Raw genomic sequence first — 27713 nt, 5'->3', positions numbered from 1 at the left:
CCAACACCAAACTTTGGTCTTCAGTGGTTGTCTTGCAGATGTCACTGGTATAAGGACTGCAGGTGATAGTGGTTGGTTTTTTTTTTTCCCTTGCTTCATTTTCATAGACCTGAGTGTCCCCTATCGAGCAGTGGCCTTTCTAATGTGGGCATCACTTCATCGTTAGCATATATGCTGCTGAAGCACTGACAAACACATCATCCAAACACGGACTCAGGGTGTACCCACATACTGTTTAGTCTTTATAGCATTGAGCTTTTGAGGTCATCTAGTGCAGATGGAGAGTTAACCTGTCCGTCCGTTCTGGGAATCCAGATACGGTACCATACACCTTCACCGGCCATCGAAATAGTATGGTCAAGGACAGATGCAAGCAGAAAGCTCACTGAGGGTGTCGTGTTACAAATAACTGGAGCAATATGGTTTTTTTGTTGTTGTTTTTTTTTCTTAAAACAAACATGATTTCATTTGTTTGTTGACAGCTACATTCTAAGTAAAACTGTTTGAAGGCTTTTGGAAAATATGATAAATATATTAGACAGCTATTCCAGAGGGTATTTATTCATAGCTCGCTAAAAGCTTTTTGGATGAAACCGTAATAAGCTACTAATGACTTTTCAGAATTCTCCTGTGGCATTTTTCTTGGTAATATTTTCCCATCTCTCTTTTTTTCTTTCCACAGTGCAGCAGGTTGTTCAAGGAAATTCCCTTCATGCTACCTCCATACCACCCTTGAGGGACCAGCTCACGAAGGGACATTGTTTTGGCTGTGCTGCAGTCTGGCACCTCTGGAGGAGGCCATTCAAAGTCACGGTGCTCTTCCCGACGTTTTAAGCATCACGATGTGCAGACTGGTGTCCCAGTGTTGGGGTGCTCCATGCAGAGGGCAGGGAATCCATGAGGCTGAGTTTTTGTCTTACCGGTGTCCTCCTAAACACGGGGATGGAGAATAGTGCTCTAAGGACTAGTGCACTTACCCTTGAGCAGAGGAAGAGGAAAGATGGTAAAAAGGAGCATTTTCTCTCAGCGTGCAGATTTCAAGCTATTCGTAACCACTCCAGAGAAGGTAAGGGGGAGAGCATGATAAGGCCCTGAAAACCTCTGCTCCAGGTGCTGTGATAATAAAAACCCAAACAGGATATGTGGCAAATACAGGGGGGGGGGAAATAAGCATCAGCTGGGAGAAAAACTGCAGATGAAATGGTAAGTTTAAGAGGTAGCAGTTCCTGCCAGAAGAGATGGCAGCACACAGGACCCACTTCGAGGACGGATTTTATGGTCTGGAAAAGGCTTTGAAGGAAACATTAAAAAAAAAAGGGAAAAAAAACCAGATAAAAAGTCCTTGTTTGAATTCTAAGTCCCCCAAGCAGTAACCACATCCTCTCTCTCTCCCCAGCTGCTTTTCTTTAACTGCCTGGCCAGTGCAGCTCATATGGGCAGCGCTCACATTGGGAGTGAGAATCTGTCACTTGGCCATGATGAGGAAGCACTTCCTCCTGACCTTTCTCTTTGTGTGTTTTCATAATTTACAGCTGTGAAGTTTGTTCAGCTGCTAGGCTGCGGTGCGTGTGCCACCTTCCAGCCCTGTTATGTCTTAAATTTGGCAGACCAAGGACAGGCCTGATGTATATCACTGCAAGCAGCCAGGACACTGAACATTGCCCTCCCCTTCCACCCACACACTGTTACGTGGTTTTGGGGATAAGATGAAGAAAAATAGCCCTTAGAACTGGATTGTGTGGGGGCCTTGACTGGTAGAGTAAGGGCATATGAAAAAGCTTTCTCATTGCTAAAATTGTTTAAAGGCAGTATGCTACAACTTCCCTTCTGCTCCCTTAGAAGTGGTTGGGTGGTGGAAAGGAGCTGGGACCACAACCAGGCCCTGGCTGCAGATGGCCTCAGGTCATGGCAAATCCTTTGAGGATGAGGGTCTGCCCCTGAGAAGGGAGGACCTGCCAGAGGCAGTATCCCCTGGGCAGCCCCTGTTTGCCCTGGCACCCTAGGATCGTGCCTCAGAGCAGCAATGCAAATGCTGGGGTTTGTATTTTTGGGACTGTCAAGGTTTTTATCCCAGGTATGTGAGACAGCAGCTGTAGATCTTGCACAAAATATTCCATGAGAAGGACAGGACCCAGCACACTTGCAGTAGCAGCAGCTTCCTTCCGTTGAAGCCGGGGCTTGCTCCAAGACTGGTGGCAAGCAATAGCAATAGCAAGTGTCGTTTTGCCACCTTGCAGTCTGTAAGTCTTCAGCAGGTGATGTTGTTTTGCAGCTGAATTGCCTAAAATCCTCCTGTCCTTTGCTCTGCTGAGACCTGAATTAGCTACCCCGCTGCAGCTAACTTTTCGCTGGTGTTGCACAAGTGTGTAGTAATGCAATCAGACAAATTGTCTCAAGGCTGACAAAATTAGATGATGTTTTTGTTCACAAAACTGTATGGGAACTTCACACCTTAGAGCATCTTTTAGGAAAAAAAAAAGCCTTGTAGTTTCCGCTTAGCTTTTTTTACTTCCTTAAAAATTTTTCTCTTTACCTCCTTGTAATTTCCCCCTCCCCTTCTTTATTATCATCTTTGGCCTGATTATCTTCTTACATAATAGTTTTAAATATACAAATAAGTAAAAGTTATTCCTGAGACGTCAAAAAACAGACAAGATCGGAATCAAACTATCCAGGAACCGTATGAAGTAGGCTAAGTATTTCCCAAGGTTGTCGCCTTGGTTGTCAGTTTAATTTCATCTAAGTGTTAATTTCAGGAGCTGCTGTGTACATAGATTGCCAGCATTTGTGGGGGAGGGGAGGAGTGCCCTTGCTCAAAGCCAATCTATTGGGCAACGTGTGTTGAAAAACCACCACAATACATCTATTTCCCTCTCATCCAGGAAAATCACTCAAAGAGCTGGCAAGTTTACAAAGATGAGAAGGAGGGGGTTACTGCAAATATCAAAGAGGAGCTTGCTGCTTATATGAGACAAAAGAGAACCAGCTGGAAAGCTAGAGCTTGGAGGATGCAAGCAGCAGATCTAATGGATGTGGCACTGCAAAAAGCTGAGTGCCTACCTGAACAATGGCTCATGTCTTGGTCAGTGATGTCAGAAGAGCTGCGTTGGTGTTAGCACCAGTGGGAAATATGTAGCTAATTTCTTTTGTTGCGGGACTGATTCAAAATTTACAGAAGGCTGCACTTTTAATCTGGAAAAAATGGCGTTATTTTTAGGGGAGCGGGGTGCAGCAGACAGCACGAAAACTTAGTGGTGTCCGCACAGGTTGCTGATAGAATAAATCACTGTCACGCCCTCTGTACAGGGTAACCTTTATCTCAGATGTGCTTGTGTTAAACAATATTGCAGGACGAAACAAAAACAAAACGCTGCATTCTCCTCTCTCTACCTATTGATTCTGTTACATGCCCGAACAGGTAAAACAGTGCTTAGCATGCTGGCTGCACTTTGCGATTTGCTGTGCTTATCCAGGATCCGAGAAAACACGCAACAGTTCTGACTGCAAGGGTCAGTTGCATATTTCTGGGAATACTGCTTCTGTTTTAAAATGCAGCCTTTCCAAGTGGGTCAAGCAAAAACATTTTTGATGGGGCAAATCATTTGTGGATGAACTTACCCGCTGCAATTTAAGGTTTTGAATAAAGTGTGTGTGGGGGCTACTTTTTGGGCAAATTAATACATACTTTGGAAGATCTTCAATGTAAAAAATACTTCTGATATGAAGCTATTGTGCTATTGTTTTCACTGTGAAATGTTTGCATGCATAGTAAAATACTAGTTAAAAAATTCAAAATGTGATCAAGCTTCACAAATGAATAACATCCTGCAAACTTTTGCTTCTCAATGAGTCATCTTCATTTATTATTTTTTTTATGTGGCAAGCTCCTCTTTGATATTTGTAATAAAACCCACAAAACTCCACTAATATTTAGCCCTTCTGAATAATCTTCCCACATAAGAGGGGAATTTTTCTTGTGGTTTTTCAATAGATACTCAGCCTGTTTTGGTTAAGCACCTCCGTAAGTTTTTTCTTTTAAGTCTGAGGCTTTTTCATGAGCTTGCAGGAGGTTTAGAAAACATAGTGTTCTGCTTTTAACTTTCTTTTTCTGGTCTACGATAAAAGAGACTCCAGAATCTTTTCTAACTAGCTTTCTTATAACTAAGCAGAGGCTTGTGTGAGAAATAAAGAACATCAAAGGCAAGAGGAAGTTAACTCAGGTGCATCATTGGCAGATTGTCTTAAATGTGGAAATTCCAGGCTATGCTACCAGTTGAAAATACTGTTTCATTTTCCCCTAATTTCCTTAAAATAAATAAAATGAAACTTCTTAGGCTCTGGAAAGTGTTGTCGTGATGTTAAACTGACCTTAAAATTGTAGTCTGAGAAAGTTCATTTGGGCATAGGGGTCAAGTGAGCTGGGATTTGTTTAGTTAATCGACGTACAAAAAATGTGTGTATTTTGGGAAGAAAGCTGGAGCAAGTACATGAAACCTTCCAAAGCTCCACAGAAGCTGCTGTGGTGCCGTGTTGATTTGTTTACTGTGCTGCTCAGTGTCTGTTTACGTGCACTTGCATTTCTGTGCACCTTGCAGATTTACCCGACTTTCATTAACACTTAAGGTATGCTTCTTAGCACATAAAATTATTTATATAGTTTCTTTTGAAAGGAAAAGTCCTGGCAAAAGCACACAAACTTTGATCGAGCTAGGACTGCATACCCACTCCCAAACTGTCAATTGCTGTGTGCTGTTAGAAGGAGCCAAGTTCTTCCTTGCAAACATGATTTCTTAAAAATAAGTGTTCGCAGACTGGTCAGGATTTCTTATGTTCTTTCTTTTACGCTGTATGGTTTACATGGATTTGTACATTCCCTGTTCCTGCGAAGTGGTTGGCTTCCTGTAACTCAGAGATTTTTTTCTTTTTTTTAAGGGAGTGAATCGGTTTCATTTGTGAAACGATGGTCCCAGGCAGAAGAGTCATCCCTATAACCTGTGTCCCTGGTATTTCACCCTCTCAGGAGGTACAAGGCTGAGGAGTGTGAGAGCAGCAAGGGGCCAGTTACCCCTCAGCTCTTGTGAGTCCTCAGATACTTTTGCTGGAGCCTTATCCCTGAGGCAAATTAAAGTGACCTGCTCTGAGAGTGGGCTACGGTCTTCAGGGCATGATAATGTAGAAAAGTCGTTTAGACAGTCCTTGGTTTTCCCAGGACCTCTGCCCCCGCCAAGCACTCAGAAGGGGACCGGGTTTCAGGGTGACACCGCTTCGGCGCCTCCCATATGAAGGAGTAGGGGAAGTGAGGTTAGGGGATTTCTGCGCTCGCTGATCTGTGCAAGTGTCCTGTCCTGCTTGGCTGGTCTTCCTATCCTACCCTCCTCTGCAGTTTTATTTAGTCTGCTCCTTCCTTAGCTAGAAAGTGCCGTCCAGAGCACAGCTGGAGCACATCAGGTGTGTGGACATCCACCACTTGCCCAGCACTGTGGCAAGTCCTGTTTTCTCCTACGTGACTTTTGTCTGTTAAAAGATGAGGGTTGCTCTGGTCACGTTGCAGATGTCCTTATGCCACAGTCGTTTGCAGGATTGTGAGCCAGTAACTTTAACTGAAACAGTGGAAGATGTTGCGGGGGTCAAACAAAATCAATAGTACATGCTGCGTTAAGCATGGGTGACATCTGCAGAGCCTGGATGACTCCAAGCAGTGAATTCCCTGTTTTTGCAAACACTCGGCTCGGTCATGTAGTTTTTTTCTGCTGAACTATACTAAAATAGGGCACTTCTCCTTGTGCCCTGCCAACTTTAACTGAAACAGTGGAAGATGTTGCGGGGGTCAAACAAAATCAATAGTACATGCTGCGTTAAGCATGGGTGACATCTGCAGAGCCTGGATGACTCCAAGCAGTGAATTCCCTGTTTTTGCAAACACTCGGCTCGGTCATGTAGTTTTTTTCTGCTGAACTATACTAAAATAGGGCACTTCTCCTTGTGCCCTGCCACCCCCCCCCCCCCCCCCAAGTGCCATTTAGAAGAGCTGGAGTATTGGCACCTTGCTCCAGGATCATATTAGCTTAGTGATGTGATGGCAGATGCCCATCAGCAGCTTGCTGCTGTGTCAGATTAACATGCCTCCAGGCAAATATAAGAGATGCCTATAAAAGAAAGCAGCTGCGTTAAGAAGTGTACACTGCTCTTTCAAGTATTAGAAGACTGTCAAAGAGATGAAACACTTGTCCTTTTTACAAATTAGCTGAAAAAGTATTTTCTGGCAAGATTCTTATTGCAGCCCTTTGCTTCATAGTCTGTAGGACCCTGAGATGTTAGCTGGCATTCCCCCCCCCCCCCCCCCCCCCCCCCCCCAAGTGCCATTTAGAAGAGCTGGAGTATTGGCACCTTGCTCCAGGATCATATTAGCTGTGCTTAGTGATGGCAGATGCCCATCAGCAGCTTGCTGCTGTGTCAGATTAACATGCCTCCAGGCAAATATAAGAGATGCCTATAAAAGAAAGCAGCTGCGTTAAGAAGTGTACACTGCTCTTTCAAGTATTAGAAGACTGTCAAAGAGATGAAACACTTGTCCTTTTTACAAATTAGCTGAAAAAGTATTTTCTGGCAAGATTCTTATTGCAGCCCTTTGCTTCATAGTCTGTAGGACCCTGAGATGTTAGCTGGCATTCTGCCATGGTCATGAAATTTGACTTGTCCTTCTTAATTCAGTGTTCAAGGACAAGAAAGTAGGATTTCTTGGTTTCATAGATCACTGGAATAAAAAGGTACTTTGCTCTGAAAAAATAAAAGGAGGCCTGGTCTTTTGGGAGCTGCCTCGGGGGTGCTGTATATTTGCAGATGTACAGCTAGCAGGAATTTCCCTTCTCTGTAGTTAGTAGGATAGTAAACTTTTCAATGACCTGTATTAATAAAATCTCAAAGCTGTTTGTTAGGAAAAAAGTTCCATTGATCAGCATCTTCAAAGACAAGAAATTCAAAGATTACGACTGGCTCTGTTCTTGAATGAATCTGCTGTTGAAAGTTTGAAGCATAATGCAATCCTAGCTACCATATTGTAATACTTCATTCCAGGGGCTAACTCACTACCTTTAATCGCAGGGAGTCAAATGTTAGTCTTTCAAGAAGTGCATTTAAGTTGCTGTATCCTTGGCTTGTCCACATCAAAGAACATCTGTAGCAGACGAAAAAGGGACCCTGTCTGCTTTGTGCCTTCAGAAGAAGACAGTAAAAGTTGAGTGAACCTAATTCACAAAGTGTGCCTAGCATTTCTGAGAGCTGATCCTCAAGTGTTTATTCTTACAGGTGCATTCTACCACTGTAATACTTATTCATTCATTAAGTAATACAGTATTAGTAAATATGTGGTTAAAATCATCCAAGTCTTTCAATTGTAAATCCCGTCACAGTTTGTTATAGCCTTTCTCTTAAAGGATTTAGTTGGTTCTTCTTCCTTATGCTTTAAGGGAAAGTTGATGCTGTCAAACTTCAGGCATTGGAAGTTAGAAGTTAGGTTAAAACCATATGTTAGTGGGGCTTCCAAAGCACTCGAGCTTTTTAAATTTAATTTTTTTCAGGCTGCTTGGAGGCTTCCTGCAGACCCATATTGAATGCAGAGAGCCAAGGTTACCACCTGCTAAGAAAGGACTGAGAGCAAAAGGAAGCCAAGTTTTGTAGAGCAGGGAGAGAAAACTTACCCCATGTTAAAGGTAATCCTTCAAAAGGCTGAAGTGCTATCCAAATGAAGAAAATGAAAAGGATCATAAACCCTGGCAGATTAAATGTATAAATATAACCTAACTGTCCAAAAGAGAGTTTGAGGAACAGCTAACAGAAGTAATAAATCTTCCTTCAAATGCATCAAGAACAGGAAGCCTGCCAGAGAGTCTGTAGGGCCAATAGATGATACAGGTATCAAAGGATCACTTAGGTAAGATAAAGCTGTTGCAGAACAAGTAAATAAAGTCTTTTCATGGTAGAAGGAGCCAGGGAGATTCCCATCTTGGAGCTTTTCTTTGTGAGGGGCTCATCAGAAGATTGGCCCAAAATTGAACTGGCTTAAAAAATTACAGAGTGGTAAATGAACAGTAACACAGCGCTAGAAGCAGATGGTATTAATTTGAGAGTTTTAGAAGAATTCAGGGGTGAAATGTCTGAATGATTAACATTGGTGTGTAACCCCTTGCTTTACATGCTTTGATAGCTGGTAAATGTGACACTAGACTTTAAAATGCATTCCAGCTGAGGTCCTGGGGAGCTACAGGCACGTAAGAATAATGTCCATAGTAGGAAAACTGGTAGAAATGGTAAGAAAAAATGGAAATAGTGAACACACAGATAAATAGGATGTGTTTGGAAAGTGTTAATAGTAGCCAGTGTAAAGGGAAGTCCTACCTCACTAACCTATTTGTTCTTTGAAGTGGTTTGCCAAAACATGTTAGCTATGAGAGACCATTTGATATGGACTACCTGGATTTCTGAAAGGCTTTTGGCAAGGTTCCTTCAGCAAAGGCTTTTAAGTACACTAGATAAACAGTCTAGGTGTACAAGGGAAGGCACAGATAAATAATAAGCTGAAAGGTAGAAACGGCGGGGAGGGGAATGGTCAGCTTTCATGTTGGAGCAGGAACAGCAATGGAGCTCCATGAGGGTCTGTGCTAGCATCTGGGATGTCTGTGTTCAGTGGCACTCATGACCATCCTTAATAAAATAATGACCACAAGTGGGGAGAGCATATTCTGCTACATAAAATTCTGATCTGACTTAGTACTGCTACTTCTACTATGTTAGGTTAGCAGGCAGCTCTTCTCCATCGCATCTCTGGGGAGTTTTAACTGCTGACATAGGTATCTAAATTAGATGTCTAAAGGACAGATGTTATGAACTTCCACTAAGCTTCTCAATAAAACTTTTGAATGTTGGGTGCCTTAAAGATGAACAGTGGACGCTCATGCCTCTTAAAAAAGCTCCTTGAATCTCTGTGTAATCTTAGGATGACTGGTGCAGCTGTCCCTTCACCCGTGGATCACCGACCGATGTATCCAAGTTTGAAATGAAGAGACACTATTTCTACAGTTTCCTGATGTCAGTGCATATAACACCATTTCTTCAGCAGTCAGGTAGAGTAATTTTAGACTTCTGTATAGGACCATGCATACATAGGAATGTTGTGTAGTTTTACATTAGTTAATAACAAAATATTTTATGAAGCTCTGAGGGGACAATTAAGTGAGACGTGAAGCCAAAGGAAGAGAGTCTGGCTATGTGAGTACTAGGTTTGTTCTCTGCATTAGAAAGTTCCCCGTGTCCCTTGGGTTTAATAGTGCAGACTAGCTCATGCCCATGTGGTACCAACCACAGTGCTTTCCTGTGGGGACTTTGGTAGCTAAACTTGTGGTTTTGTGCCAAGGAATCTACTTGGCTCATCCCTCATGTCTGCAATGTCAGTTTGACTTGCTCTTTGTTTGATTCAAGGTTTCTGGTTCTGCTCTTAATCTTTGCTGGTGGGATAGTTTGCTGTAGGATCCCTCCAGACAGAGAGTATGGACTCATCATGGCAAGTCCTAGCATCATGCTGTAAAAAATGCTCTGCTGGACTGTGATGTAATTGCTTGTTATTTTGAACATTTTGAACAGAGAGCTACAGAAAAAGTGTTCTTGAGATTAAAGGCACTGCAGAGGATCCCAAGGAGACCTGGGTAAGCAGAAGTGCCCTAGAAGGTCCGAGCCAAGAGCAGTGTTGACTCAAGTCAGTCCATACTGTTCAGCCTTCAGGCTTGAGTGATCTGCCCAGTGTGGCTCTCAATGACAGTAGAGACGTGGCTCAGCATGAGCCTGGCATGAAGCAGGGTGGTGACCCATCCTTTGCTGCTCTGGCATAGCAACTGTGTCAGACCTTGTGGGGAGGGAAGGTGTAAGTAATTCTCAAAGGCAAGGTTGTTCTTATGTGGTCAGGTGTGTTGTTGTACAGAGCGAGTGCGATTCAAAGGCAAGGTTGTTCTTATGTGGTCAGGTGTGTTGTACAGAGCAAGTGCGATTCACCCACAAAAAGGTCAGAGCTGGGCTATGGGATGAGGTGGGAACGTAGCTGGTCAGCAAGGGGCCAGCTTAGCTATGGTGAAAGTGCCAACAGCTGACCCAGTACCCCAGTCTTCAGTGAGTGCCTCACCTTTCTTCAGGACCTTTCATTCCCAAGGTGAGGTTAATTTTGTACCCACTCTCTTACCTTCCCAATCTTGTCATGGGTGCATTATCAAAACACAGTTCTGGTACTTTTTGGTGATATTGCTGATCCTCGCACTATTTTGATGACCAATTCATTATTATGTTAGAGTTTCAAACCGAGATGAATCTATCTGTGGTGAAAGTACACACTGATTCTTTTGTGAGGTTTTTGGATTCTGGAGTGTTTAACTCCTAGATATCTTTTATGGATAGATTTTAAGAGATTCCAGGTTTTATCTGACTGGAGGAAAATCAGGTCCAAAAGTCTAAGGGAGGACACAATTTTATTTTGTTTTCTGCCATAATATTAGTGATGATATGGAAAAGCGGGAGGGTGAATAACAGTAAGAATTTTAAGCTGAGTCATGAAAGAGCTGAAAGAAGCCTGTAGGCTACTATAATGCAACAAAGGTGTTGATGGAATTGAAAGCATAATCTCCACTGTTGGTTGTCTGTGCTCGTGCATAGAAATTAAATCACACACAATTATATAACAGTGGCAAAGATATTTACAAAATTCTAGCCATGTTTAAAACAGGTGCTGCATTTGAAGTAAATTACATAATGAAACAAACTATCCCTGCAGAGCCACAAATATTAATATTGCAATGATTTTCTCATTGGATAAGCTATTGCTTATAGGTGACATGCAACAACCACAATGGGTACACTCTGGTTTTCTGTCAGTAACGCGGGACATGAAGAAGCTGAATAGCACTCATAAATTTTCCTACAGAGGCTTTATTTATATAAAAAATGGTCTCCAACTTGATTAAACTCCAAGGTATTTGTAGTGGGATATGGCTAATGGGCTTTACCATTCTCCAGCACAAGGAGAACTGCAGAGATTAACAGAAGGTTAAACAAGACAGATGTTAATAACTACGTGTTCTCTGTTCAGCACACTGTGATGACCGACAGCACCTCTCATGCTTTGCAAGAGGAGTGTACACTGATCACTTGTGATTCACGTTTGGGACTTTTTCATGCAAAGATCTGCACAGTGTATCCCTTACAGAGAACATTCCAGTTAAAAATGTACAGTTTTGTGAAGTCGTTCAACACTATGAAGATTTGTTTTAAATAAAAGCAGAATACATTGGTTGAACAAGCAAAACTACCTGATAGGAACAAAACGAAAAACTGATAGAAAACTTCCCTTTCCAGAGTCTCAGGAAATTTTGAGCGTGCCAAGCAACCTTGTAATTGTTGCGTAAACCATTTAATGATATTTTCCTTTCACTACTGAAGTTAGTACACTTTAAATTGAGAAATGAAAAAGCAAAACTTTAGGGAGAGATTGAAAACAACCAAAAGGAAAAAGCGATGACAAGCCTTGGTAAAAGGTCTTTACCAGTCTACTGATCCTTCCACTCCTCTGAGCTCTAGGTTCAGTTCATATTTCTGCTACATACTATTTCACAAGAATGTAACTGACTTTTAAAAAATTCCCTGTGCTAATGTAATTCGAGGGCTATTGAAACAAAATGGTACTTCTGACATCACTTTGTTGAATGTTTAAATCAGTGCCGACCACTTTTGAACATCTCACCTTTAGTGTGCGTGCATGACTTCTTTATTTGAAAAAATAAATGCAATATTTACTTTCCTCTACTCCAGATCTCTCTCTCGCTCAGTTCAGGAGGCTCAGATCTTTAAAGACCTTTAAAAATCTAAGTCCTCTTGAAGTTCACAGCTTCCACTGAAATCATGCGAAGTTGGGTATCTAATACCCATGAAGATCTAGTGGCAGCCTGCAGGGCTAAGGACAGTCTTTGCAGTGTTGTGTGTCACAAAGGCTCTTCAGTGGCACTGCAAGATTGTTGCACAGGTCTTTAAAAATAATGACAACAAACAGTCAAGAAGTAGGTTTTTGGATTCTATTTCAGTGGTTGCTACTTGCTGCCGTACAAATGACTGACACTGATCTTTGATACTCACTTTACATTCATGTCACCCATTAGAATGACAATAAAACTCTTCCTATGAGGGAAATAAATATTGTGAAGCTTGTTTAATGGAGAGGATGTCTTCTGATTCACCTTTCCAAAAATTCTTAGCAGGTTTGATACGAGGAAGTTAAATTACTTTGAGGCATGATATTACAGTGAGTCACTAAACAGCAGCCTCAGGAGTTCATGGGCAGAATGATTTAGTAGTGACATAATTATGGGAATTGCTTGGCAGAGAGAGTTGTTTGTACCAGTGCAAAAGGTGCAAACCTGAAGAAAGGAGGATGGCAAAAAGCCATGAAAAGAAAGGCAAAAAATCATCAGTCCTCTAAAACAATTTTCACCAAATTATTGAAAGTTTGTGGTATAGCTGGAATTTACTTTACATTCAGCCTTTCCACTATGACTTATCTATTTATTTCATCTGGGATTTCAAGTGTAGTTTCCAGCGTGGAGTCAGACGAATATGTGAGCACATGTATGGAGAAGACGGAAAGATCACCTTAACTGACATCCTGATAAGCAGCTCAGCTGCTTAATTGGGAAAATGTTATGCAATGTATTTTATGCCATATATTTCTTGACTCTCACTAATGAGATCATAGGACATTTAGTCTATTTACATCACAGATTGATCTTGCCTGCCTCTGACTGACTGTAGTTTAACAGTTGTGAAAGACATTTGCAAACATACTTTCTTCTGTGCGGCTCTGTTCAGTTCACTCCTTCTGTGCTTGATGTTAAATTAATCAAACCTACTTAAATAAGATTTTTATTTTAGGTGCAAGTTTTCAAACCAGACGGCCTCAGATTAGGTGTTTAAATGCAGTGGACTAGTTTTCAGGTGTCTCTGCAGTCTCTAAGGCAGAGAAGCCTGAGTAGGTCTGGCTATGATCATTTAAAGCACCACTGCTCCTACCTGCTCGCCACATCCTTCCAGTAGTGTTCATCACCTCCTCTGCAGTGGCGCCAGGTAGGGTGTGCGGCTGTTCCAAGTTTCAAGGGTAATGCAGCCACACAAGCCCGCTAGATCAACAGCTTAAACTAACATGCTGTGCTGCAAACTGGAGTGGCTAAAATACAAATATCCTGACTTTTCTACCCTTCCTATGGGAATAGTAGCAAAATCACCTTAGCCTGGTGTAATGTATCAGTGCAGTTAAGTGCACAAAATTATTCAGCACAACTCGCTCCTACTGCCAAATCTCCCCTATCCACCCAGGTAATATTAATGTAAAAAATGAAGAGGGTGAGTGACACTATACGCAGCATTCGGTAGAATGGTTCCGTATTTACACTGGTGCAGCTGCAACAAAACTGTCTCCACAAGATGTGGCTGGCAGGAGAGGCCAGGCTGTGTATGGGTGCTGCTGTTTATGGTGATTCCAGCAGCCTGAAAGTGCCTGCAAGTGTCTCCCCGCTCTGCAGCACAGGGCCAGCGTGTCCCCAGCAGCGCTGTTCGGTTTGTCAGGCGCGTCCCTGGGCTTGTGGCGTGGCCTGAGACACTGCTTCTCTCCCTGTCTGGAGACTAAGGACTTCACATAGCTGGCATGAGACCAGGGGGAGACTGGGCTATCATTATATGTGTTTGTGTTCTGACATAATAAATAATTTCAAACTTCCGTGGGAAGTGCTATCTTTCACTTGTCACGTTGAGTGTGGGAGGCATTACACATGCTAGTATAGATGCTGTTTTTACTGAGCTGCTGTGCTTTGGCACACGCGAGTTCAGTGTTCAGAAAATTATAACAAGAAACATCTTACTGGCCAATTAATATGTTCCTGTCCTGTATGGCTTCTGCCTCTGGAAAGCACCATAGAAACCAGATAGTGTACACGCAACATCACCGTGAGAGAGATTAAAATGATGCTGGGGAAAAAAAAAGAGTTATTTTATGTAACGTGTCCTTTATGTATTCTTTTGCGTTTGATTTTCATTAATTGCGAAGCTTCATATGATTAAAAAGCTCTTTGAGACTTAAGAAAATAAAAAGCAATTTAGAGACGTGCTCTTGCCAGGTCTCTGCTCATTGCTGCTTTGTGATGATGTTAAAGTACATTCAAAGCAGCTAGCTGAGCTGTACCTATTTTCTGTTTCTGAGCAAAAGTTTTGGTGAAACAAGTACTATTAAAAAAGATACGTGTTTCTTAAAGGTACATTCCTGATCAAATGTGATTGAGGCATAGGAAAGGATAGTCTGGGTTCTATCCTTCTAACCGAAAAGGACTTCCAGTAAAGGATATTAGATCCTATTTGTTGGCAGAGAGCCGCAGGCTGTAGTTTCAGCTATAGGTAGGGTTACACTGAAGCAGTGTTACTGCCCTCTCATCTGCGCTAGAAAGCCAGTATGGCTCCAGAGTAGATGTGGTCAGGTATGTATATCAGCTAGATATGACCCGTTCAAATCCCTCAATCTTTTGTCTGTGAATTTGAGCAAAGGTAGCACTGGAAATACTGGTTGCCTCTCTCTGGGTGAGTTCCTCATCAAATAAGTAGTGAGGTCCTGGCAGTGCAGGGAAGTGAAATTTTCATGTACCTTTGCCAACTCTTGATAATTTAGCACAGTTGAATCCATTGTGCCCTCACACAAAGAGGTTCTGAATCTAAACAGCAATGTTAGTCATCTTTTTTCCAGCTCCTATAACAATGCCATGGCTTTTATTACTTATTTGTTTTAATAAAACATGTGAATAAATGTAAATGACTCAATCAGAGAGCAACATTTTCTCTGCTAGTGTTTCATCAGATTTCTAATGAGAGCTGTGTGCATAAAAGATGGCTTTCTGTAACACCTCCCTGCAGGAGGCAGAAGAGAAAGAACTGAATTTCAGATGCAGTGAGTAACCACAGCAGAGTACACCAAAAAAGAATACCCTGCTGAACACTGATGCAAGATTTGCATGAAATTGCAGTTGGCACAGCAGTCAGAACCTGATGGTAGGAAATTTGATAGCTAAAAATTTGAGAAGGGGAATACGAAGATGGGTTTATTTTGTTATTGTAAACCTACCTAATGGCTATCTGTCTGTTTTCCTTTCTCCTGTGCCCTCCTGCACGTGCACACACAGAATACCCTGCTGAACACTGATGCAAGATTTGCATGAAATTGCAGTTGGCACAGCAGTCAGAACCTGATGGTAGGAAATTTGATAGCTAAAAATTTGAGAAGGGGAATACGAAGATGGGTTTATTTTGTTATTGTAAACCTACCTAATGGCTATCTGTCTGTTTTCCTTTCTCCTGTGCCCTCCTGCACGTGCACACACGTGAGACGTGACAGTAAGATAAAATGTGTTTTGCAGTTCATGGACTAGTGCCATGCCGCAGCAGTCAGAACCTGATGGTAGGAAATTTGATAGCTAAAAATTTGAGAAGGGGAATACGAAGATGGGTTTATTTTGTTATTGTAAACCTACCTAATGGCTATCTGTCTGTTTTCCTTTCTCCTGTGCCCTCCTGCACGTGCACACACGTGAGACGTGACAGTAAGATAAAATGTGTTTTGCAGTTCATGGACTAGTGTGCCATGCCGTGCTGAACACCACACTCTTGTCCTGTTACCTCACAGACTCACTGAAAACCTTTCCAGCCCTGTTAACTAATGAGTGAAATGACTAACTGAATCTGACTCATTTATGCTCTAAGGAGCTTGGTGTGCCCAGCCTGGGCAAAGCTAGCAATGCCTGTTCAGAAACCCAAGGGCAAAACGGAGGTAACTTTTCTTGGAGCCAGAGTGCTCCAAGAAGCAGCAATGGTTGAGAGTCACCTTCTCCTTGCGTCATGGAGCACATTCGATGTTGCATGGTGGGGCTGAACCCTGAACGTACGTTTTGTTTGGCCCTACAAGGTACCTGCTGCATCTGCTCTTGATGTTATGTGCCATAACCATCCTAATTTCATCAAAACCCCTGCTGAGGAGAAAGTCAGAAACTGGTATCATAGTAGACAGGACTTCAGCATTGAGCCATTGTAATTTTGCCCTAAGTTTTGTAAAGTTGGATTCCCTACTTTAACTCTCCCTAAGGCTGACTCTTAACACGTTTATGCAAGTAAAGTGGTCTTAATTCAGTGTATAGTTCCTCTGGGTCAGAGGATGTTTCAGTAAGCTCACTGTACATGGTATTACTGATTATTTATGGTGGCAAGGTTCATCCCTATGAAGGTGTTTATGGGAATCATAGCAGGCTAGCTGCCTGCAACAATGAAATGGAAACCTCAGTACCTGCTGTTGCTTGCTCCATATCCTCTGTTAAAGGCTGCTGAGAATTCAGGGTGCATCAGGCAGGACCATGGCTTTGCTCTTGCATATGTCTGCTCCCCAACAGGCTGGATCTGAACATGTGTGTTTTGTTGCACTCCTTAATGAACAGAGGTCTATTTTTGTGTCTGTAGTACAGCGGTATTCTGGTCCAGCTTTAGGGAATCCAGTCTTTAATGCTAAAATAATAACAGTAGTAAAAGGGTTTCTCCGGAAACCCTCAATAATTTGTTGGCAGTTAAAATTTTCAATGGAAGACATTCAGCCATCTCTACAATATGACATATGGTTCACAGACTCTCTTTCTGTTTTTAAGAGTGCTAAATATTCTTCCGTGCCATACCATACAGACTTACTTGGAGAAGAAAAACGGTGGCTCTTAAACTCTATCAGCTTTCCTAACCTATTCAAGCATTTATGTCTTGGGGCTTTGCTATGCTTGCATAAAGTGTCCTCTTTCCTTGTATTCCTTGATACCTGCATGCAATAGATGACATCTTATGGTCTTGGCTGGCCTGTTACTGTACAGAGAGGAGGGATGTATTATCTTGCTAGCAGGCAGTCTGGAGGCTTCGGAGGGAGCACGTTCCCTGCTTCTTTGGTCACTCTCAGGGGTTTAAACTTGTTCATCTTCAAAGTTTAATAGGAAATGTTTGTAACTGAACAAATTTAATGGATTTGAGTTTTACTCAGAGTTGTGTAACAGGCAAAATTAAAATTAAGGGCTTATCTAGATATTCTGCTCTGGAAGAGAGAGAGAGTTCATTAAAAAAGCTTGTTTACATAATTTAGTCTTCCAGGACTAACTACCCTGTAAACACAGTGTAAATACAGTGTGATCAGAAAGCTCTCCAGTTCAGGAATGTCTACTTTAAAAGCCCATGGGCCACGATGTGGAGTGCCAGTACTCTGTCCTTCAGCTCTGGCTCAGTGCTCCTGGAGCATCAGAGATCAAAAAGGAGAAGCCCAGCTGCAAGTGAGCTGGATTTTGACTGGTGGACACGGGGTTTGTGATTTCATTCCCTCCATGCAGGCATCCTGTGCTATCTGAGAGGTGCTAATGAGCCTTGCCTGGGGCCCCCCCCGGTTGCTTCTCCAGAAGGGCACAGAGATCTTGCACCATCTGTCAGCTCTATTCAGATGTCTCAGATACACCCCAAAATCTAAAAAAATATTAGGTGAACTATGTTTCTGCAACAGTATCCCACCCAGAGTGTGTAAGGTGCTTTCTGGAGTTTGAAAGTGAGTTCACATGTCCTTGTGTACACAGAGCCATGAGAAATGAACAATTTACTGTATATGTGCTTGAACTTAGACAATGTCTGTACTGTATTTTTTTATGCACAAGTGCAAACTCGCTGCACATGCGCATGCTCACAGGCCCTGTTAAGGCAAGTACATAATGAATGTGGAGTTGCAACAGGTGAAGTTAATTTTGACACTTAAAAACCGTTTGCAACAATAAAATAGTTTCAAAACCAACAAAATACTTTCAGTAAAATACTTACAATAAAATATTTCATAACAATAAAATACTTTCAAATACAAATGAATGCACCACTTCACCTCCACAGTTGAGAAAATTTTGACCTTTGAAATCTAGCTATTCTTTCTTCTCTTTTTTTTCATCTATGATAATGGAAATTTGCAATGTGTGTTTCTTAGCAGTAGAAAAAATGATGTATCTTTTTGAGGCCAACCAAATGAGGAGACTCCTTTGCAGAGTGCCCGTATCCTGGTAGTAGGAATGGAGTTATGGAAGTCCTTACAACCCATAATTACCTCTAAAATCACTTTTGTTCTCCTCAGACCAGTTGCATCAAATCTGAATGTCACAGAATCCAACACAGTCGTTTTGGGAAGAATGACGTGAGAAAACAGCTGGCAGCAGTGTTTTCTGCTGTAAGTTAACGAATACGCAAAATCCTGAGGAACTTCATAAGGATAGGCAAAACATTATTAACTTATAATGGATTTTAATTAAAAAATCTGCAAGATACCTTGCCCAGTGATCAGTCACTACCCAGGTGCTGTGCATGGACAATAAATGTCAAATGAATGGTTTCCTTTGAAGCAGAGCTCAGAAGCTTTCTCTGTGAGATCTTAGGTGGCTTTTTCTTCTACAGTCTGCATCACTCTTCACCAACACTTTTCTTCGTACCTTTTAATTATGACAAAACAAAAGCTGACAGAATGAGAACTTCATAAATGTACTGTGATATTCACAACTATTTTCCTCTCAGTACGCGACGTATCTGACTGAGGTAGTAAATCCCACCTGCCTTTAGACTGTAGCTTAACAGAGCCCATTGCCAGGATGAAAATGCGTTAGTCATGTTGTCCCAGTGATGCTATGCAACAGTGGCTTATTTGTGTGTGCGTACAGGAAAAACATGAAAACTACAGAATGCAAAATTAAGTGGGAATCCATTTAAGATGATAACTGCTAAATAGACATCAACAGGGTAATCTCAATCAAAATAAGTCTTGCTGCCACACCTCAGAGATCTCGTGTTCCTCAGTGAATACAGTAGATAATGCTTCAATTACATGTCCTAGCCGAAGTGCTGGTGCAGCGTCTTTTATTGCATTCGGTGTGCATGCTTATGGCAACCTTTACCTTCCTCCAGACCTTTCTGTCACTCTGTCACATGCAGATCTCTGTTCTCTTCATTCATGAGGGAGTACACAGACGGAAAGAGCTGAAAATGAGTCCTGCTTTAGTTTAGATTTGTCTTCTAGTGGCTAGAAATGGGATTGTTGATATCAATTTAGGATTAAGAGACTCCTGAAGAAAATGGCCATCCTGCCTTACAGAACTCAGTGCTGATTATGAATATGAATATGATTTGGTACAAAAGTACATTGGTTTTTATGAGGAAGGGTGATGAGCACTGCAGAGTGGGGATTCATTACACTTTTGAAGAAGGAGACAAACAGTACACTATCAGTATAACAGGGAAAAATGGATACTTTTCTCTGTTAGTTGCATTGAATTACAGAATTTACTAGAGTTAGCCAATGTTGTCTGTCATGCCTTCATACACAAATAGCTGATGAAGTATTTCACCCCCTTTATAGCTTGGTAAGTGGATTGGTTCAGCTGATTTAACCTGACGAACTTCTCATTTCAAGTTTATGAAAAGGCAGGGGCACAAGCTTTGTGGAAGAAGGTCTGCAGCCTATGACACATCCTCAGGCATACCTGCACCTTCTTATCTTGTGGCAAAACAATGTGTGTTGACAGCAGGAGTAAGTCGGTGTTTAAGGCTTGGGTATAGAATTATAATGACCATTTAATTTCCAGCAGTGTGCTTGGCTTTCCGAGGGATCAAAATCTCTAATTTCAGTGAAGAACACAAAGAAATCTGAAGTGACTACCCTTTGCTAATCAAGCCATTTGTTCCAGTTTCAAATGCTGCTAATACTCCACCATGCTAATGGCATTGCTTCTTAGCCACCTGTTAGAAAAGCCAGGAATATATATAGCATTTTCCTTTGGTGCAACCACTATCAATGGGCCCCATCGTTCGAAAAGGGATGCATTTCTGCTTTATCAGCTACCGTGCAAATAAATGCTGAGCAGTGTTGACAGAGACAAAACTGGGAAATTATTTTCTTAGCAGACATGCAAAATTAACATTTTCATAACTGTTTTCTTCTTCTCACAACTGTCTTGGTGTTATGAAGAGGCATTTCGTATTTGCTTTTAAGACAGAAGAAAATGGGACAGTCAGACAAAAACAGGTAGCTAACTAATCACCGTGGATTTTTAACTCAGCACAATGTTACACATTATTGATGTGAAAATGACAGCTTAAAGGAATTTTTTTTTTTTTAAGACATAGGTGGGTATCAAAGTAAAGAATGTTTCCAAAGAGTTACCAGCTCTTCTGTCCCTAGGAAGAAATCTCCGCACTTTCAGGGGCATCCCAGCTTTACCGAACAGAGGGGTGACTGCACCTTCCTCATGCCAGTGGAACAATGAGAATGGCTCAGCCGTTTGCAGGATGCTCCATAATGATCATCACATTAGAAAAGAAGGGAAGAAATTCACACTGGAGGAGGGGCAAAAGGAAGAAGAAAAGCAGCTCAGGCTTCACTGCCGCAGGATCTAAGCCTGACTTATCACACGGATTTCCACCAGCAGGGCCTGACTTGACTTGGTGCTGTGGCACTGGGAGCAGCCTTGGCCCCGTGGTTCTATAATGCTTAAGGAATTTTTAGTCCCTAAATGGTGAAGGAATACTTAGTTTTCTCCCTCATAGTAAAGCAGTGGATAAGTAGATATTGTTGGTTCTCAGTTGCATGTAGAAAATATAGATTTTATATACATTAGCTTTTATTCCTCGCAAGCAATTAAAAAATGCAGATGATGAGTCCTCTTTAAATGATTGGGGTAGAAGAAAGATACTGATATCTTTGGTGCATGGAAATACAAAAGGATGCAGGAGGCTAGGTGCTATGGGAGTCTGAGGTCAGTTTTTGAGATGCTGTGAATATAAAAGGTATATTGCTACTAGGAGGTGAAGCAAGTGTAGGGAGACAGAAGGCAACATGTAACATGCATGCAGTTTATCGTTCATTGACTTGTGATTTCTCTAAACTGTTGCATTTTGCTTCTAAATTATAACATATAATACGTCCCAGAAAAGTGGCAATCAGGTTTTTTATCATTTACACTACCTCCCAAATTTGAGACTTCCAGAGAAACAGGTGGCAGGGAGATATGTCCAGCTGGTTGCCACGACCACTACAGTTACCTTGATTTGATTTCAGCTGAGAGAAGCAGTTCTCCTCCTTGCGTGCCATGGTCCGAAGCATTGCCGCTGAATCCAGCGTGCTAGGGCATCTCCACAGAGCATGAGCAAGAGGGAATTTTGCTCACTCAGCCTTGTTGCTGTGCAGCTGCCAGCCAGGATGGCTGCTGCTGGGGAGGGATCTGTGGCAGGAGGGGACCTCTGTCTGCAGTGGCCAGCACGTATCCCCATTGCAAAGCTCAGGGACTGCCCAGCAGCCACTGGGGTCCTCTCCTCTGGCCTGGGGATTTGCAAGGTGCATTGGGGCTCTGCCACACTCCCCACCCCCAAGGCTCCTTGTGACGGGGCTGAGGGGACACAATGCTCTCTTCTAGTGCTGCTGTGCTTAAATTAGCCCCACTGCTGACTTCTGTGGGGACTCAGTGGTACCTTGTGAACAACACATGGCTGGTTCACGCTGGTGTTTGATTTGGGAACTATGCTACTGCCTTTAATTGTAAAAATAAAGCAAGTCATGGTGTATTTTTGCCCTTAGCATGTTATGAAATATTTGATTTTCTGAGATTAAACATGGGAATGATTCAAAACACACAGATTTCTCATTAAGATACCTGTTACATTAGATAATGAATTACTTTTGTTTAAATGAGTTAGATATGTTTCACCTGCCATTTCCTGCATGTTTAGTGCCTTTTCCCTGTATAAAATGAGCTGCACACATGCAGTGTTTTCACTGAAATGAAGGATAACCCCCAGACTCCTGAGGCTTTTAAAGAAGCATTAGGAAAGATAAAAATAACAGCTCCTAGGGGTCACATGGAAACATCCTGCTACTTTCAGCCCTTGCCCTGATTTTCCTTTAAGGGGTCTTTGCTGCCCCTAAGATATATCTGTAATGAACTATCAGGGCTAGATTCCACTTGTCGGTGCAGATACCTAAATGAGGACCTGATTTTAATAGTTTTGATTAAGATGGAAATGCATTTCTTCCTTCTGATCAGCTTGGACTCCATTGTCAAAGTGACAGCAGGTATTTCTGAAAGGATTTCGCTGGGTATCACCTGCATGACGAGTGATACCTCATCTCAGACCATTTACTCTGGCAAGAAGGGAGCAGTTCATGTTGGCCAGAAACATGGATACGAGTGAGGCAGACACAGAGCTTTGCCAAGCTGGGAGGAGGACAGCGGTGAGTGCCATGCTCTGTGCCAGCCTTATGCGCTGTCGCACCAGCTCGGGCACTGCCTGGCTGCTTCCCTGCTCATGGCATGGTGGGAGCTGCAATGGTTTGGTGGCTGTCACTCAGTGAGACTGTGTTTTTATCACTAGCCTGGCTGTGGGGTGAGGAATAACTTCAAAAATTCCTTGTACAGTGGTGACACTGCTCATCCATTTTAGTTGTGCCAAGTCACGGGATCAAACCTGATGGGGTCATGGCATTCCCCTTCTGGCAGTGAATGAGACCTCTTGCCTTGTTAGCTGCGTGGCTCCCCCAGCAAATGACAAGATAGGCATGGAAAATGTCGTTTGCACAGTCATGTTCTGCGTATGGAGCACAGGCACTGTCTCCATTTTTACGAGCCTGTTCTGCCGCACACAGTTTCCTCTGTGGAGGAGGTATGACGATCAGCAGGGCAGCTTTTGGAGTCATGTGCACTAGGTCAACAACTCTCCAGGGCTTCTATAAACACGGCCATCTGGGCATGTTGCCATTCCTGTTTGGCCTCCTGAGCAAAGCTTTCTGGCTTCCTGCAGGACGCAGAGGGTCAGATTGCTACGAGTGCTTGTGTAACTCCAGGAAAGCACCTGAATTAAGCACACATGCTGTTGTAATTTCTTTGAAATCATCTGGCATCTTCCTCCAGTCTCTTCATGCACAACTTTTTTCTCTAATAGTCAATGATGTTAAGTGAGGAAAGCAAGTGGTTACAGACCAGCCCATTAGTGATGAGCCTGGAGCTGTTCCCACTGAAGTTCCCAGTGCTAGTGCTTGCACTGGTTTTTGTGGGAGCACTCAGACCCTTAAATCTCACCCCCTGAGCAGCACCAAGAAACAATTGTTACTGTTATCTTAATTTCCTTTTGGCCTTGACCCTCTGAGGATGTTAAGTGAGGAAAGCAAGTGGTTACAGACCAGCCCATTAGTGATGAGCCTGGAGCTGTTCCCACTGAAGTTCCCAGTGCTAGTGCTTGCACTGGTTTTTGTGGGAGCACTCAGACCCTTAAATCTCACCCCCTGAGCAGCACCAAGAAACAATTGTTACTGTTATCTTAATTTCCTTTTGGCCTTGACCCTCTAGGCCTTAAAAAAAAAAAAAAAGGAAAAAAGGTAGTAGGAATATTTAGACTCCAAAGGTGAAGGCAAAATTGTTCTTGCACGCTGGTGAAAAGGAGTGCTCATTGGGGATACAGAGCCAGAAAGAATTCAGAGGAGGTTATCAAAGAGAGTGGCTCGGGGAAACTCACCTGCCACGTTTGATGTTGCTTGTCAAACATGCAATGGCCCCGTTTGAAGTGGCAGGAAGCAGGGAAAAGCGTGATGTGACTGGCAGGGGCTGCAACCCGACGCCTGCAGACCTGCAGCTACAGGGACCAGCAGCTGCCTGCTGAGCCCTGTCCCGGCTTCCCATCTGGGCAGAAATTGCCATCGAAGCCTCCGCATAAAAGGCTGCTTGGGAATTTATGGCTTGGGGGGGGGAGAATCCCGGGGAGGTTTTATTTCTGATTCAAAGCACCAGGGGGTGCTGAAAAAAATCTGGGTAGGGCTGAAGGAAAGAAAGGGCTACTGGGGGAAATCTCTGACCTGAAAAACACTACCTCTGGCTGCGTGTGCGTTTAGGGAAGGCAAAACCCCAAACCAACCTGTCGCCCTGATATCTGCAAGGACTTCTGCCAAACAGGTGATAGAAAAGTCCCCTCTGGAATATAAATGTGACACAGCTACCAGCTGACATCTGCCACAGTAAACAAGGGTTGTATTCGAAGTGTGTGCACACACTAATCTGAAATCAAAACTTTGGCAGCTTGGAGCCTACACACTTGTCACTGATTTGACTCTAGGTCATGAAATTTAGGGTATAGGGTTTCTTTTGCTAATGCCATGCCTAAAAGCACTGCTGGTGTACTGTGCGGAGGAGTATGAACCAAACCTGAAGGCTCTGATTCTGCAGGTGTGCATTCATTTTTATTATGTTTGTAAGAAGAGACAGGCACTTGCATGAGATTATATGATATGGTATATGTGGCTACCTGCTTTACATTAGTAACTGCAGATCATTTAGGGTCACACAAATATTTCTTAATAACTCTTTGCGAATGGAAGCAGTGGTATTTTTATTTTTTAGATAAAAAAAAGTGAGGCCTAATTATTTCCATTTTGTTATTTTTAATGTTCATGAGTACTTGCTTAACCCATGCGGTGCGGAAGGTTTATTTCCAGTTTCTTTTTTTTTTTCTTTTGAATAGGGATTTCCTTGTTCTTGCAATTATGTACTAAATTTCCAAAACAACCTCTGAGAATAAAAGCTAATCTATGGAGTTGTAAGGGGCAAATGTGCAAGGAGGAGACAAAGATATATTTACTCCTGCTCATGATGTCTAAAGTCAGACCAGGATCCACATTTTTAAAAGTGTTCAAACATCTAACCAATCAACCAATTTGGGAATGGCAGCTTTTACAAAATTCTACAAAATTCTTTGATCATCTCTAGGTGACTGATCTTTGTAGTTGGAAGTTGCTGCCAATAAATGTTCATCTTAAAAAGATTTCTAGAGCTGATTTATTTTGTAAAGATGAAAAATAGCTGGTGGTTTAGCACTTAAAATGAAAAGAAATTTTTCAAAATACAATTTCAGATAGAGCTAAAAAGGGATTATTTATGCAGTAATTGAAACTAGTTATGAGTGTGTGTTTGCATTGCAACTGTAAGTCTTCCGCAGCATGGAAGAATATTAACATGTTTCTTACTATTAAACTAGATAGTTGGCCCCACTATGCTAATGCCCTTCCTCTGCCTGAGATCTCTGTGGTCACCTGCTGTAAGCCAATGTATGAGTCCAGGAATTATTACAGGACATGGACTCAAGGTATTAGCCCTGGGCTAACAAGCCTGTCAGAGTTTTTGCATGATTAAACACTCCTTTAATTTTCCGTCTTTTAACAACAGGCGTATTTCCGTGCAATCCATCTGTAAGAGCAGGGCTTGTGCCTTTGACATGTGCGAAATCTGCAGCTGTCAAAATCTTTCTTTCTTGTGGAGTCACAACTTGGGAAAAAGAATAATACTGGATTTTCTGTTAAAAGATTGGGTATTTTGCTATAAAGTATAAGTCTGAATAGTAGGAACACTTTCTTAGCTTACAGTGTTTGTAAAAAATACCTGTGTATGCACTCTTTTTTGCCTGCAAGACACCTGTGTTCTGCGACATTGATTTCACTGGTGATTCTCTTACTCTGATGGTCAATGATCAGAGACCCACAGGAACATCTCAGATACGTACCTCTAAACCAACACTCCCCGTACTGGCTTGTTATGCTGCAAGCTTGGGAATGTCTGCTCTGGTCCCTGGGGATGCCCAGGACCTGGAGCTACAGTGAGATGGGGGAGAGCATTGAGTTCACAATATCACTCCTGGGATACCCAGCTGCTAGCTGAGTTTTTGGCATGGTAATGTAATTCTGTATCTCTGCATACACGTTTGTGCACTCCCTGCATGTGATGGTCATAGGCATGTGATGAACTGCAGCTCCATGTAGTAAACTGCACTGACAGCTGCTGAATGCTTTTTTGAACTGGGACTATGCCATATGCTGTTGCTTTGTAAAAGTAATTTTTCCCCTCTGTGGTGAGACAGATGACTACAGAATTATAGCATTTGTTTTCCTTTGATGTGGAATACTAATTTTTATGTCAAGTAAGCACACAGTTTTAAGCACTTAAAATATAAATATGCTATCTGCAGGCATAGAACCCCCTGGATCATAAAGTATCATTTACAGACCACTGACTTCACTTTGTGATCAGGTGATGTTTGCCCAAAAGGTTTTCTATTCACTAAGCACTGTGATCTGCAGCCAAATAGCTTTGTTTCTTATATTTGAATGTTTGAAGGAGCTCGGTGATTTCAGCTAGTGTTCAAGTGACATTTCTTCATGCCCCATATTTGCATGTGCATTGCTGGTACTCTGTGAGTAGGAGGCGTGAGGGAACAGGGTGACAGCAGGACAGGGTGACAGCATGCCCTCCAGAGGGGAGTGCACTGGCAGATTGTCCAGGCCAGCTGGAGCAGCACTCTCTGTACCCATCCCGGACTTCACTTTCAGGAGCAGCAGGCTTTAGAGAATAAACAAGCTCAACTCAAAATCAGGTTTTACTTATTTCTGCAGCCTGCAGTGAGGTTTCGTTCTCTACATGTGTATTTTGCTTGAGTAGCAAAGCATTCCCCATGGTCACGTGCCGCGGAGGCGGATTGCCCCCTCCGTTGGCACTGCACTGCGGATGGGTGTGTGGCAGGGCAGCTTCTGGGACATCCTGTCAGTCTCAAGTACAACGCTGGGACCTGGATCCAGGGTTTCATTACTAAGGCACAATGTCCGGACAAATTTTAATATCCCCACTCTTAAAGGAAAGCTATTGTCACAGTAACGTGTGAGTGTTTTGATTGGTACTTGCAGAATTTTGAGTGCAAACTTCATCCTCGGAAAGCGAGATGGCACGCATCTTTTCTGCAAACTGTTATGTCTAGTTCTAGACAGTTTGGAGTGTTTGTTTGCACTTGAAATTCAGACAAAAAGTATTGTCTTGCTGCTCTGTGCAGTCAGTAAAAACATATCAGATAGGTTTTGTTGAATGTAATCTCTGAAGCCACATAATAAGCGAATAGCAAAATTATGGAAGTGCCAACAAGCTTCAAGTGTAGAATTAAACCGTCACTGTCAAAAAGAAACAGCTCTCTAAACTGACATGAATCCGAACGTGCAGGAATTAGGGTTGTGGTAGTAAGAGAAGATAATGCATCAATTTTTGCATTTGTGTTGAAGAATGTGTAGTCAGTGTAAGTACAGCAGAGTGTGTTTAATACTACCATTGCCAAAGAGAAAGGTGATGCTGCCCCTGATTTGAAGGGATGTTCTTCAGGATTATTGCAAAGGAATCAACTTATCCAGCAATGAAATGCAGTACTTTAGTGGCATCCTGCAGGGGTCCGTATTGGGACCGGTACTGTTTAATATCTTCATCAATGACATAGACAGTGGGATCGAGTGCACCCTCAGCAAGTTTGCAGATGACACCAAGCTGAGTGGTGCGGTCGACACGCCAGAGGGACGGGATGCCATCCAGAGGGACCTGGACAAGCTCGAGAAGTGGGCCTGTGTGAACCTCATGAGGTTTAACAAGACCAAGTGCAAGGTCCTGCACCTGGGTCGGGGCAACCCCCGGTATCAATACAGGCTGGGGGATGAAGGGATTGAGAGCAGCCCTGCCGAGAAGGACTTGGGGGTACTGGTGGATGAAAAG

General features: G+C 42.6%; 1 long non-coding RNA gene across 1 annotated transcript in view; it reads left to right on the top strand.

The window, feature by feature from the left end:
- The first annotated feature begins 3363 nt into the window (after positions 1 to 3363).
- LOC103900820 overlaps positions 3364 to 27713 on the top strand; it is a 71568-nt gene continuing 47218 nt past the window's right edge. The window contains exon 1 of the long non-coding RNA XR_657690.2: positions 3364 to 3418. This is a non-coding gene — a long non-coding RNA (uncharacterized LOC103900820). The remainder of the gene's footprint in view (positions 3419 to 27713) is intronic.

Source organism: Aptenodytes forsteri, unplaced genomic scaffold (genome assembly GCF_000699145.1).
Source record: "Aptenodytes forsteri isolate BGI_AS27 unplaced genomic scaffold, ASM69914v1 Scaffold220, whole genome shotgun sequence".
In the NCBI taxonomy this organism is placed as follows: Eukaryota; Metazoa; Chordata; class Aves; order Sphenisciformes; family Spheniscidae; genus Aptenodytes; species Aptenodytes forsteri.
The sequence above is the reverse complement of the archived record's forward strand: the minus strand, read 5'-3'. Positions and strand labels throughout refer to the sequence as shown.